Genomic DNA, 13,291 nt, shown 5'->3' with positions numbered 1-13,291 from the left:
AGGTCGACAGTCAGCTTGAGGAATAACTTGCCTAGTCTCATCAGATCGACGCCACCTCCTCGATATTCAATCATTGAAAAACTTTCCCCTTGTTGAAAAGCTTAAATCCGGTCCAATTTTCATTTCGTCGAGACGAAAGTGTTCCCCGTTAAAAAAATCGTCGACTCGCATCGTCCTCGGTAAAAAAAAAAAATTGTCCCAAACGTCTTTGGCTCCCGAATTTGCTAATTCTCATCGAGAGGCGAGTGCAGCGGCCGGATTTCCTCGCGCATTCCCAAGGCTGGGGGATGCGAGCATAACGCAAGCGCGGGTTTCTCCGTTTCCACCGCGCACATGGCCCGGATCCCCCAGGATGAGAGGAACGCGACTGATCCACGAGCACGTCTCGGCCGCTCTTCGTGGGGGCGAACGAATATTCGGTCGTCCGGAGGCCTCCGACGTCAGTACGCCCCGCGCCGCCGTAGGAAGCGTTCCTCGCGACTTCGCCCGTAGATTAGTAGAGAGAATTCTCCGCGCCGTTTCGGTAGCCGCGTATCAAAGTCGCTGGAAAGCGCCGTTTGACCCTTGGAAAAGACCGGGGAACGAATCCGAGCTTTGAGCTTTCGCCCGGTTCGGTTATCGCCGTTAATTCCGCCGAGCGTGTAAGCGTGGCAATCCCTCATCCGGATTCTCGAAATCTTTTTCGCACAGCTGAACGACCGTTCGAACTTCTGATATCCGGTCTGATGTTGTTGCATCTTCGACGAAAGTTTCGCGGGAAAAATAAATGCCGACAGATCAGGGAACTCAAGGAGAGCTGATCGCTCGCTTGGAAACTCTTCGAAACCCGATGACCAGGAACGAAAAATGTGTTTCTTAGACAGCTCTTCACCTTGAATCGACACTAACGGAAGTCTGCCGGTTTGACATACGATTTTCAAAACGGAACTGTTCAGCTGAACCGGAAGCTTGAAATATTCTGTTTTCTTCAGCCGAGGAATCGACTAATTTCAATCGATTTCACATCGAGGAAAATTGGATCCGGTTGAAATTGAATCTTCGTCGCCGAAGAGGGACTGAGCTAATTTTCGCGTTAAATACAATACCGGGTGAGATCGATACGAGTTTTGTGAAAGGCTGGAACGAGGGTTGAACTGAGGAAATAATCATCGGGGGTATCAAGGTACGAGGAGCCAAGAGTAACGGTTCCAAGTTCATTCGGTACATCCGGGGCTACCTAATTCCCTGTCTTCTTCAAGCCCGGATCCCCTTTTTGGGCTGTTTGTTTGAACGCGGGAACCGTGTAAACATACAAAAAACGCCTAATGGACTTCTGAAACAAATTCACCAGCCCTTCTTAAGACGTGTATACGCACAGTAGAGATGCTTGGACAGTTTTGAACCTGGCTCTAAAGTAAAAAGGAGAAAAACGAGTACACGGTGTGCCTGATAAACGGATTCTAAGAAAACACGACATCTGCCCGGAAGCTCGAGAGACTCGGAAAGAATCTAAACGTAAGCACGCTTCCGACTAATTGACTCGCTCGTTAACCGTTCATTTTATTCTGTATCACGAATCACACCCGCCAGAAATTTGTCCCGCTGAATTTTCCTTTGTTTCTTGGAAATTTACCATCGGCCATTTATCGCGTGTTAAATTCGCCTGCATTTATGCAATTTAGGGTCCGCATTACCGATCGTCAATTCGGAAAGCGAGGAGGAGTCGGCTGATCGTAAAAGACGAGACAAATGCCGATCGGTGAAAATGTACTCACGATTGCCGAAATGCAGGCGCGTTTTGAGGAAATTCACCGTAATCTGTATCGTTCGAATGCAGGCCGATTTATCCTACAGATACAACTATCGGAAAATCGTTTATTCGAAAGCACATTCGGTGGATTGTATTCGTTCAATCAGCACGACGATACAGAGTCGTATGCATTTATCCTAACACCGATATACCAATATAAGATGAGAGATAAACGAGACCTGAATAATTTACAAGGCCATTTTCTCCGTCCGAATTCGGTGAGTCGTTATTTCACATTGCTTATTTCCATTTCCATTAAAATTTCATGAACCTCGCGGTTCGTCGTTTCGTACTTTTATATTCCTCGAGAGCCTGCGGACACGGAGCAGATATTCTGATCCTTCCAGTCGCGCGTGGCGGTTTAAAAAACCGTATAGTATATAATATACCGAACAAAATGGACAAGCAAACAAACGATGATGGAAAAATATTCAAAGTAAAATAGGAAAACAAACTTTGACACGCGCGGATAGATGCGCGAGGTGACACGTGGCCCTTTGCGTTGATACGCGTTGCTTAAGAAGATATTAATATTACGGACCTCGAGTCACTTCCAGGCCGCAATTTTTCTTCTCGGTAATTTCTCGTTACAGCTTTGACCCGCGGCGCAGGTATAACAAACCGTGTAATTAATTTCACGATCTTCCTTGAATTTTTTATTTATTATTTTTTCCTTCTTCTTTTTGTGCGGTCTTCTCGCGTCTTTATATCCTTTCCGTTCCACCTGACGAAGAAACATCGCGTGCGAGTCTGCGGCTCTTGTTCGTTTAGGGATTTTTTTTTTCCCCCCTTACAGTTTTTTTCGAAAACTTTTCCCCACGCACACAAGATCTGAGGATGTTGTACGTTGTATACACCCACACGCAACCGGTCGACGGTTACTTTCTCTTCTTTTCCAGCTTCTACTCTCTCATCTCTCTGACAGTTGGCAGGGTGGTTCGGGCTGTTAGGGTGAAAATTGAGGCCGTTTTTTCCCGCTATAATACCGAGAGCCGAGCGAATTCGTCGACGAGTTTGACACTTTGGTCTGTCTTACGGGAGAGTGGCTTCACCTTAGCATCGCGTGTGTTTGTTATCTTTAAGCCAATTTTCTCTGACTTCCTTCCTACCCGCCCGCTTTCGCTTCGATTCCTGCAGCTCGTCTTCCAATTTCATCGTATAAATTCTCCCTTACGATAGAATCAATCAAACTTTTGAGTGATTTCTCCCGGGTAATGGATCCTCCTCGATATCACCCAGCTTCCGCATCTCTCTTCGCGTCCGTCAACTTTACTTCGTAGGCTCTTTACGTTCTCCACTATTCACTGGCTGTAACACCGGACGATCGTATATCACATCCCTCGATTCTTTCCCGAAATTCGCAAATGCATTTGTATTTTCGAGACATTGTGATAAGATCGTATCGTTGATCGTGAACGTCTCAGAAAATCTACTAATTAAAAACGATCCTGCGCATTTTTATGTAAACTGAATTATAGTTCCGAAGTGTTGCTATTATTTCGTTTATCAATAAATCAGCCTCATCATAAGCTGAAGTTCAGAAAATTGTTTTCAAATGTTGAGAAATTAGTGTATTTTTATTCAACTACCGTACAGTAAAAATTAAAAAATTTAATACATGCTTTCCGCAGATTTCGATGTATCGATACTCTCCACTGCAATTTAATACTCCGAAACTTTTTGTTTACTTTAATCATTTGATTCTGTGAGGGAATAAAAACGAATCTCTTATTTCAAATTGGCCTCCGCGGTTGTTTGAATATTTTCAAGTCGTCACAAGATCTCGTCTCAATTCCTGACACGTCAAAGCTGAGCGCGCGAAGAAGGGTGCGTAAAAAGCTAGCATCCCTCAAGGCAGCTTGTATACGAAGCGGGACGTCGAAGGTTCGATCCCACCGTCGGAAGAGGATCTTATATGTACCTATATAATGCGTGCGCGAAGAAGCGGGATTCCGGGACGCAAAAACTCGAGGTGCAAACTCCCGGAGAGATCTCTCTCTCTCTCTCTCTCTCTCTCTCTCTCTTTCTCTCTGCATGGAAAAAAGAAGAGAGAGAAAACAGCTTTATTTGCTTTATTTGTGAAGCGAACTCGCCCGCAAGCTTTTTTTCCGCGACTGCAATGCAGACCTGCCACATTGTCCGGTTGTAATATACATTTCGCGAATAAGCACATCTACAAATGTAACTCTTATAGGTCGCTTGATTAATGCAGAATTCTTTATTCTGGAAATAATAATTATTTTTTTTTTTTTTTGTTTTTTTTTTCAACGTTACGTTGAGCGAAGTTGTTCCTATGAAAAAAGAAAAGAAAAAAAAAAACAACATGCATTTCATTGAGATCGGTAACTTTACGTAGGCAATACTTTTTTTCTCACCAAACGTTTATTTGTGAATATATTTGCGAGAAAATTAGTCTTCTTTAAATGGAAATGCTTTTGCCGGAGTCGTAAAAATCAGTTTACCAATTGGATGAAAAATTCATCCGAATTACAAATTATGTTTCATACAAATTAGAGTATTTTATAAATTTCAGCGATACCTAATTCATCGTTTCCGAAAAGAAAAAAAAAAAAAAAAAGGCACTTGATGAATAATACTGAAAAAATAAAGCCGAATCCTTCGGCAGTTTTTGTATAAAAATTTTTTGCCAAAGGTTTACCAGTTTAAACTTTCAACGTATAATTAATTAAGCAGAAGTTCATTTATAAACTTTTCCAATCAAATTGAACTCGATTAACTTTTGCAGTACCGTTGAAACCTTTGGCCCAACAATTTATACATCCTGAAATAAAAATGATTCATCCATCGTTGTACTTTTCGGCTGCAGGATTCCAGGTTATCATTGAAATTGCCGCGTATGTATCCACACGTGGTAGATACACGTTAACGCCACACGTCCATACGCGTTCGCAGCCGATAGTAACTCCTACTCGTGAGGGTCGGAGAGATTAGACTGGACACCAGTTGCTATCGCCGTAGGCGTCCGCGTGTTCTCTATTTCACGGTGCAAATTGCTGAGTAGATTTCGCCTCACCCATAGGTGAACAAGACAAGTATCTCGGATAGGGAAGGCTGAAAACACGGTGGGGAAAAAAAAAAAAAAAACATCGGTACGAAGCTCCGAGGGTGAAATACGAAGTTGATGATCTTGGGGAGCCAACGCGGTGACGGTTCGAGGACAACGTGAGCTAAATTAGTTGCGAATACGCACAAGACGAAGAAAACTTGCTAAGAGGATTAAAAAATTAAAACGAAGCAGGAGGTTGCAAAAAGAGAGTAAAAAACGTAGCAATAGAAAAGACAAAAAAAAAAAATAAAAATAAAACACCAAGAGTCGGCGAAAGTCGAGAAAGAAGTTTACTAATTTAGGACTTTCTTCGAAGGGCCGCTATGAATTGCCCTGGAGAAACTCTCTCAAGACCCTGCAGCTATAACTTTTCTCAACGACCAACGGGGAATCGACCTCTCAGTCTTTTAATGCATCGGCAATTTTTTTTTCCCTTTTCCTTGGTCGCGGTGATATCGTTATATTCAGAAAATTTTTCGTGGCTCACCCAGGGGTCTTTAAATATTGGTTAGATGTGCTTTTCGCTTGAATGACCGTTGATTTCTTGGAAAGAACGGCACCGTTGGCAGGTTATAATTGTTGAAATTTCCCGCATTTTCTTTGGCATTCTAAATTTTTCTTTGCAGAAGTGTATAATGCCAGTTTTTTAATCCTTTTGTTGCCGTTTCTGAATCATACTTTTTTCTCGGGATACAAACGCCTCTCGGGAAAACCAAATTGTGTCTTGGATATATTCTGTTAATTCGATGAAAATGCAGATCCTCCGGGGAACGATCAGGCTAATTAATTGCGCGTAGGCTCAAACAGTCGGGGGTTAGTTTCGCATTCAAACTGTACTGCGGGGAATATCTTAACCTGTGTCTAGAATACGAATAGCGACCCGTTTCACGTGTCGTGAAAATGAATTTCATAGTTGGTTTTTTCAGTAATTATGTAATTCGGCGAAATTGATTACACCAAGTTCGGGAATCTAAATAGGTCAGCTTTCGAATAAGCACATAAACTCAGTTGCGTAACTTTACTCTTTTATTTTGCTTCCTCAGATTTTAAAATCCTGCTCCTTCGATTATGTCGCAGACTTTCACCGAAAATTTCGTGCGGTGAAGGAAGAAAAAAATTAACTCATTCCCGTATGTGGCAATGTAAATTTTTTTTTCCATGCCAAACAATTTTAAGTATTAAAGGGTCTTGAGCAACAGTTTGATCGACAATACCAGTTAAACGGATAACAAATTCACTTTGATATAAACTTTTGATTCAAAGATATTCAGCTGATTATTTTAGAGGTATGAAATCTTCTCCTTACGATATTTCTGCACAACTTGTCGACTAAAGTATACTGAAAAGATTGCAAGAAACAAGCCACAAAGATAACGCTCTCGAGTTAATTTGCACTAAAAATCAGAAGGTATTTTTACAAAGATTTACCAAGATTCTCGTGTATTTTGAACATGCAAAGCTGTTATTATTAGTATTAATGTTAGTATTAATGATTATACTACAAAGAAGGTCCGGTTTTATATCACATTAGAAATAAATGTCTGAAGTATTGAATGAGCTTGGCTTTTAGGCAATACATAAACGAATGTTTCGAAATCGGAGAACAGCAATTTTTTTTTTTTTTTACCAAAAAATACACTTTCGAAATTTACGAACGTAGAATGGGAAAGAAGCCCGATTAAAATAGATGGATAAAAATGGGTGCGTGTACTCATGTACGCGCGTGAGAAGTTATACTTCTTTGGCATCATTAAAAAATACACAACATGTCAAAATCTTCTGTCACACAATGATAAAGAAAAAAAGTATGTAATAAAAAACAATAAAACAAATAACGGATGTCTTACATTATATTTAAATAATCTATTAAATTTTTGTCACGAACTTTTTATTAAATGTTCTATTAAATTTATTTCTTTATTTTGTAAATATTAAAAAACCAATAATAAATATTCAACATTGATAATTTAATAATATTTAGTATTAATTATATTAAATAATGACATTTTAATTTATATCAATAAATAATACATACGGATAATTAACCTCAATTATATTGGAGCACTTGAAAAAGTATTTTAGCACAATTTTTTCACGAATATTCACAAATTTTTCGAGACTTAATGAATTCGGTTGAGTGGGCAACTTCATCCTGTTAATTTTGTGTTACAATTTTGTGTTACAGTGATGCGCGCGCATCTTGAAATTTCAATCTCATCAGTTTTTCATAACGCGCCTAAAGAAGTATAACTTCAAAAAATTTTCACACAGATGCGCAGTAATGTTAAAGTAAGATATAATTTTCTGGATAAAACCTTACCGAAAATTTATCGAGAGTAGCAACCTTACGTGACGATTTGTATCGTCGTCAATCTCGAGTTCGACCAGATCAAAGATTGATTTCATAAAAATAGTTTCTTAACCAATGCAAGAAAGCTTAGAGGACGTGCTCACTTCGAAACGCGGGAGCTTATAAATCAGACGTCTGGAGCTCGGAATATCGCGCATCCCGTGATCCGGAGAAATGTGTAGGAGGTGATCAGGTCTGCGGAGTTTCAAATTCGCCGGGGGAGTTGAGAAAATTGAAAGAGAAAAGAGAGAAAAGCGCAGAGATGTTCGGTAAAATGAGAGGGAGGTGAGCTAGTGAAATAAATAATGATAAGAACCCGTGCAGTCGGTATTTCCGGCTCACTTTTCTTCCGGACTCTTCCATTGCACCGGCGGTCTCATCTCCTCGGAAAACACGATAGAGGCGTCCCGGTCCCGTTTCCTCCTCCTAGGTCAGGTCCGGGGAAAGCCTCGTTAATTTCCACCGTCGGGAGGACGCGCGGGGTAAAATTGCCGCGTCGTGTCGGAAAAGACGGCGCAGGGAAATCCATTAAAATTCTGAAAGCCCTCCGATTCCGGGGTATTTTACTAGCGTAAAATAACAGCTCGGTTAATAGGCGACCCCCTCGAGTCTCGCCCTCCTTAAACGCCTGCACGGGACGAAAGAGTCCTCCTGGGTGTTTTTGAGTGCGGGCCACGCCACCCTCTTCGTCGTCCTCCTAACCGCTTCTTTCGCATTTTAACTTTCCGCCTTGCCGCCCAATCGTGATATCAAGGACGAACAAGAAGAAGAAAGGGAACGAAGGGAAACGCTGGAGAAACGCAAGCTTTGAAACGTGAAGAATTTTGTTCATCGTGCACCACGGATTTTTTATGCGACCGAAAACTTTATGCATCGCGAAATTCACATCGCAACTTTTTATTGGTTTGTGAAAAATCTTTTCTCGTTTAAATTCTCAGCATGTTGGCATTGTTTACACAATGGTCGAAACTTACGTTTTGTTTGAAATATCAAATTAATATAGTTGTCACCTCGAACTTAGACCATTCGTAAACTTAATCCACATCTCGTACACTTGGAGTGATTTTTTTCAAATTTTTCACTCGTACAAGTTTTATCGTGTCATTATATTTTGCACATTCCCTCTCAATTTACTGCTTAATGTTGAATCAGGTTCATAGTTCAGTCGAAAACGTATTAAAATGTGAAAATATTTTAGAAAACAAAAGTGTAGAATCAATAACTGATCGAAGTCCCGATAACTCTTATCAAAAAACTATCCCCTTGTTACTACAGAATGAAAAACAAAAATAGCCATATCAAGCTGGAACCGCCACATTCGAAAATCGAAAACTTTCCTATGGAATAATTAAGGGCTAATTAGAGGCTAATTAAATGCTCTATTTTCGAATTAAATGCTCCGCGTTTTTTAAAAGAAACCTGTGGCGGTGCCAGCTTGACATAAACCTGGAACCGCCACAACGAAAAAAAACGGAAAACAAGTGAAATTTCGGAAAAGTGTTAGGGTCATAATTGAAGGCTAATTAGAGGCTCTTGGAATTGCTGATCTTTAAATTAATTGCTCGGAGTTTTTTAAAAAAAACCTGTGGCGGTGCCAGCTCGATATAAACCAGACTTGAAAAAAAACGGGAACAAGGTCAAATTTCGAAAAAGTGTGAGGGTCATAATTAGAGGCTAATTAAAGGCTCCCGGAAAACCACCCGCTCGAATTAAGTGCTCCACCCCCGGGGGTGGAAACCACCAAAAAACTCGAAAAATCGGTGTAACTCTCGGACGCAACAACTTACAGAGTTCGTTCGAGTGTTAAAATTACTCCAGAATTAAAGGCTCCCGGAAAACCACCCGCTCGAATTAAGTGCTCCACCCCCGAGGGGTGGAAACCACCAAAAAACTCGAAAAATCGGTGTAACTCTCGGACGCAACAACTTACAGAGTTCGTTCGAGTGTTAAAATTACTCCAGAATTGAAGGCTCCCGGAAAACCACCCGCTCGAATTAAGTGCTCCACCCCCGAGGGGTGGAAACCACCAAAAAACTCGAAAAATCGGTGTAACTCTCGGACGCAACAACTTACAGAGTTCGTACGCACGTCAAAATTACTCCAGAATTAAAGGCTCCCGGAAAATCACCCGCTCGAATTAAGTGCTCCACCCCCGAGGGGTGGAAACCACCCAAAAACTAGAAAAATCCGTGTAACTCTCGGACGCAACAACTTACAGAGTTCGTTCGAGTGTTAAAATTACTTCAGAATTAAAGGCTCCCAGAAAACCACCCGCTCGAATTAAGTGCTCCACCCCCGAGGGGTGGAAACCACCAAAAAACTCGAAAAATCGGTGTAACTCTCGGACGCAACAACTTACAGAGTTCGTTCGAGTGTTAAAATTACTCCAGAATTGAAGGCTCCCGGAAAACCACCCGCTCGAATTAAGTGCTCCACCCCCGAGGGGTGGAAACCACCAAAAAACTCGAAAAATCGGTGTAACTCTCGGACGCAACAACTTACAGAGTTCGTACGCACGTCAAAATTACTCCAGAATTAAAGGCTCCCGGAAAATCACCCGCTCGAATTAAGTGCTCCACCCCCGAGGGGTGGAAACCACCCAAAAACTAGAAAAATCCGTGTAACTCTCGGACGCAACAACTTACAGAGTTCGTTCGAGTGTTAAAATTACTTCAGAATTAAAGGCTCCCAGAAAACCACCCGCTCGAATTAAGTGCTCCACCCCCGAGGGGTGGAAACCACCAAAAAACTCGAAAAATCGGTGTAACTCTCGGACGCAACAACTTACAGAGTTCGTTCGAGTGTTAAAATTACTCCAGAATTGAAGGCTCCCGGAAAACCACCCGCTCGAATTAAGTGCTCCACCCCCGAGGGGTGGAAACCACCAAAAAACTCGAAAAATCGGTGTAACTCTCGGACGCAACAACTTACAGAGTTCGTACGCACGTCAAAATTACTCCAGAATTAAAGGCTCCCGGAAAATCACCCGCTCGAATTAAGTGCTCCACCCCCGAGGGGTGGAAACCACCCAAAAACTAGAAAAATCCGTGTAACTCTCGGACGCAACAACTTACAGAGTTCGTTCGAGTGTTAAAATTACTTCAGAATTAAAGGCTCCCAGAAAACCACCCGCTCGAATTAAGTGCTCCACCCCCGAGGGGTGGAAACCACCAAAAAACTCGAAAAATCGGTGTAACTCTCGGACGCAACAACTTACAGAGTTCGTTCGAGTGTTAAAATTACTCCAGAATTGAAGGCTCTCGGAAAACCACCCGCTCGAATTAAGTGCTCCACCCCCGAGGGGTGGAAACCACCAAAAAACTCGAAAAATCGGTGTAACTCTCGGACGCAACAACTTACAGAGTTCGTACGCACGTCAAAATTACTCCAGAATTAAAGGCTCCCGGAAAATCACCCGCTCGAATTAAGTGCTCCACCCCCGAGGGGTGGAAACCACCCAAAAACTAGAAAAATCCGTGTAACTCTCGGACGCAACAACTTACAGAGTTCGTTCGAGTGTTAAAATTACTTCAGAATTAAAGGCTCCCAGAAAACCACCCGCTCGAATTAAGTGCTCCACCCCCGAGGGGTGGAAACCACCAAAAAACTCGAAAAATCGGTGTAACTCTCGGACGCAACAACTTACAGAGTTCGTTCGAGTGTTAAAATTACTCCAGAATTAAAGGCTCTCGGAAAACCACCCGCTCGAATTAAGTGCTCCACCCCCGAGGGGTGGAAACCACCCAAAAACTAGAAAAATCCGTGTCACGCTTGGACGGAACAAGTTACAGGGTTTCTAGAGGCGTCAAAATCACTCTTCAGTCAACGACTCTCGATACACTGCCATTACAAATCAAATGCTTCACAGTCCACCCACAAGAGTGTGATTGAGACACGAACTTTACGAATCAACGTAGCAGGTGGATGAAACAGGAACCAGGATTTTCAATGCGAAAAAATGCTCGTGTCGCGTGAATTCGTTACAATTTTTGTGTCTTCTACTTTGATTTCAGCATTGTCACCAACGAACGTCATTCCAGCGCAAATGAGGCGTTGTTTTTGCAGTTATTGATTTCACTTGTGTGGATTGCAGGTGAGTGATGGAGATTATTTTCTATGTACCTTTCTCCACACTATAAACATTACTCGTCACCGCCACCCACGTCACCATCACAGGAACTTAGCCCTTTCTTCTCTTTTCAGACGCTATCTAGAAAGATAGACACAATGGTCTAAATTGTGCTACAGGCTTGAGAAAGTGAGTGCGTTATATAAAGAAAACTCCTACTTCAAATTTCAAATCTTCAGAAGCTGCCAATTTTGTTTATGGCCTGGGAGTCAACGATAGCCGGGTCATTTTGGCAACATCAATTTATTTAATGAATCATCCATGTAACGTATAATAGTAATATGAACATTCTCCAACGCACCACCGGGACGTGAACGGGAGAGCTTTATTGACGATTAAAAATCAACAAAAAAAATTCATAGACGCATAAGCGAAAGTGTTCTTACACATTGATTGGAATATAAGAATTTCACAAAATATCGTTTTCCGCCTTTATTTCACGACTGAACTCGTCTTTCACCCATATAAGCAGGCGTAAAAAAATCTAAGAAAATTTGTATTATCAAGAATGAAATTAATTGCGATGCGTTTTTTTATAATAACAAACACGAAAAGAATAGTGTTTCACCTATAAGATACAACGACGGTCGTCCAGGACTGTGAAACTGCGTTGGGCATGCGGCACATGAGCGACGAGGTTAGAACGCTGTATCTCTACCTGCCTTAAAGACGATCGTTGGTGTTCTGAATGATTGGAAGACCATCGTGAAGCTGTTTTTTCCATGTTATACGTTTACTCAGTGAATAAATTCAAACTCTGGCGGATAATTGTAATAGATCTTTTACCGTAAGAATCGAGACTCAAATATACTGGTAAAATTCGCAAAATTCCACCACTTATGCGGGTGGACGACAAGCGTGTCATGGAATCCAGGCGGAAGATGATATTTTTCTAAGTTTCTTATTTTCCATTCTCTACAAAAATATGTCTATGAATTTTCTGTACGGCGCATCGTTAGCTAGTGATGAAAATCAGAATGAGCCACAAACAATTTTCTCCCATGTAATCCTTATGAAAAATGGAAAAGTGCGATGCGCAACCTCTTAATGTTAAGATTGAGAGCTAAAATTTTGAAAGACGTATTTTCGTGATGAAATGGAAGTTCTCAAATTTTTTGGAAGTATAAAAAATTGCTTTTTTTATACTATCTAGTTTCATTCAAAATAGTTGTAAAATTGATTATTCGATATTATTATGAATTTGACTTCTAGTTAAGACCTCAAGAAACAAGAAGATATTTTTCCAGTATTTTAGGTATTATAAAGTTTTAAGTGGTTTAATGTGCCGCGAATGCAAACGGCTCATGTTTACCTTTAGTGAGGTACGAAAAAACGGAGTATGGTTTCAGGACGAGGGCTTACATAGCTTCACAGCACATGATGTGAATGCAAATATGTCGATATATTGTCGATTGATGTTCCCAACACAGAAGAAAAGTTAAAAATGGCAGTTTTGATTATTTCAAAAACTCTTGCAATTGAAATATTTCCCGAGATGTGCGATGCCATGATGGCTAACATCACGGTCGCCTACACACAATCCACATTCTACTGAAATCATACATGCTGTGAGTACCAATAGCTATTTTGTTGAGTAAAAATGATTTTTGCTTACCGATGAGATTTAATATTAACAATGTGTACTTATAACCAATTACCGGCGAATAAAATTGATGAGTTTTTGATACATAATGGAATTTAACACAGGTCAATTAAATAAATTTACTCGAAGCGCTTGCGCATTGACAAGCTTTTTTTGCTAATTGTCGAAATACCCTCTGTTCACCTGCATTTTTGTGATCATGATTAATTCATATTTTATTACTGATATTTTTATTATTAATTATTACTGATTTACGATTCTGATTCATGGGTGGATTCAATTCAATGGATCAGGGGCGATAACGTCGGAAATGAACCAAGTCAACGTAGAGTGAAATATGTTTTGGATGACGG

General features: G+C 41.0%; 1 protein-coding gene across 3 annotated transcripts in view; it reads left to right on the top strand.

Moving 5' to 3' along the window:
• Positions 1 to 462: 462 nt before the first annotated feature.
• Positions 463 to 13,291, top strand: part of LOC107223837 — a 53,721-nt gene continuing 40,892 nt past the window's right edge. For all 3 annotated transcript variants that reach the window (XR_006904195.1, XM_046739103.1, XM_046739092.1), the window contains exon 1: positions 463 to 1,494. The gene's annotated coding sequence lies outside the window, so the exon portion shown is untranslated. The remainder of the gene's footprint in view (positions 1,495 to 13,291) is intronic.

This window comes from Neodiprion lecontei, chromosome 1, assembly GCF_021901455.1.
Source record: "Neodiprion lecontei isolate iyNeoLeco1 chromosome 1, iyNeoLeco1.1, whole genome shotgun sequence".
Lineage (NCBI taxonomy): Eukaryota > Metazoa > Arthropoda > Insecta > Hymenoptera > Diprionidae > Neodiprion > Neodiprion lecontei.
The sequence above is the reverse complement of the archived record's forward strand: the minus strand, read 5'-3'. Positions and strand labels throughout refer to the sequence as shown.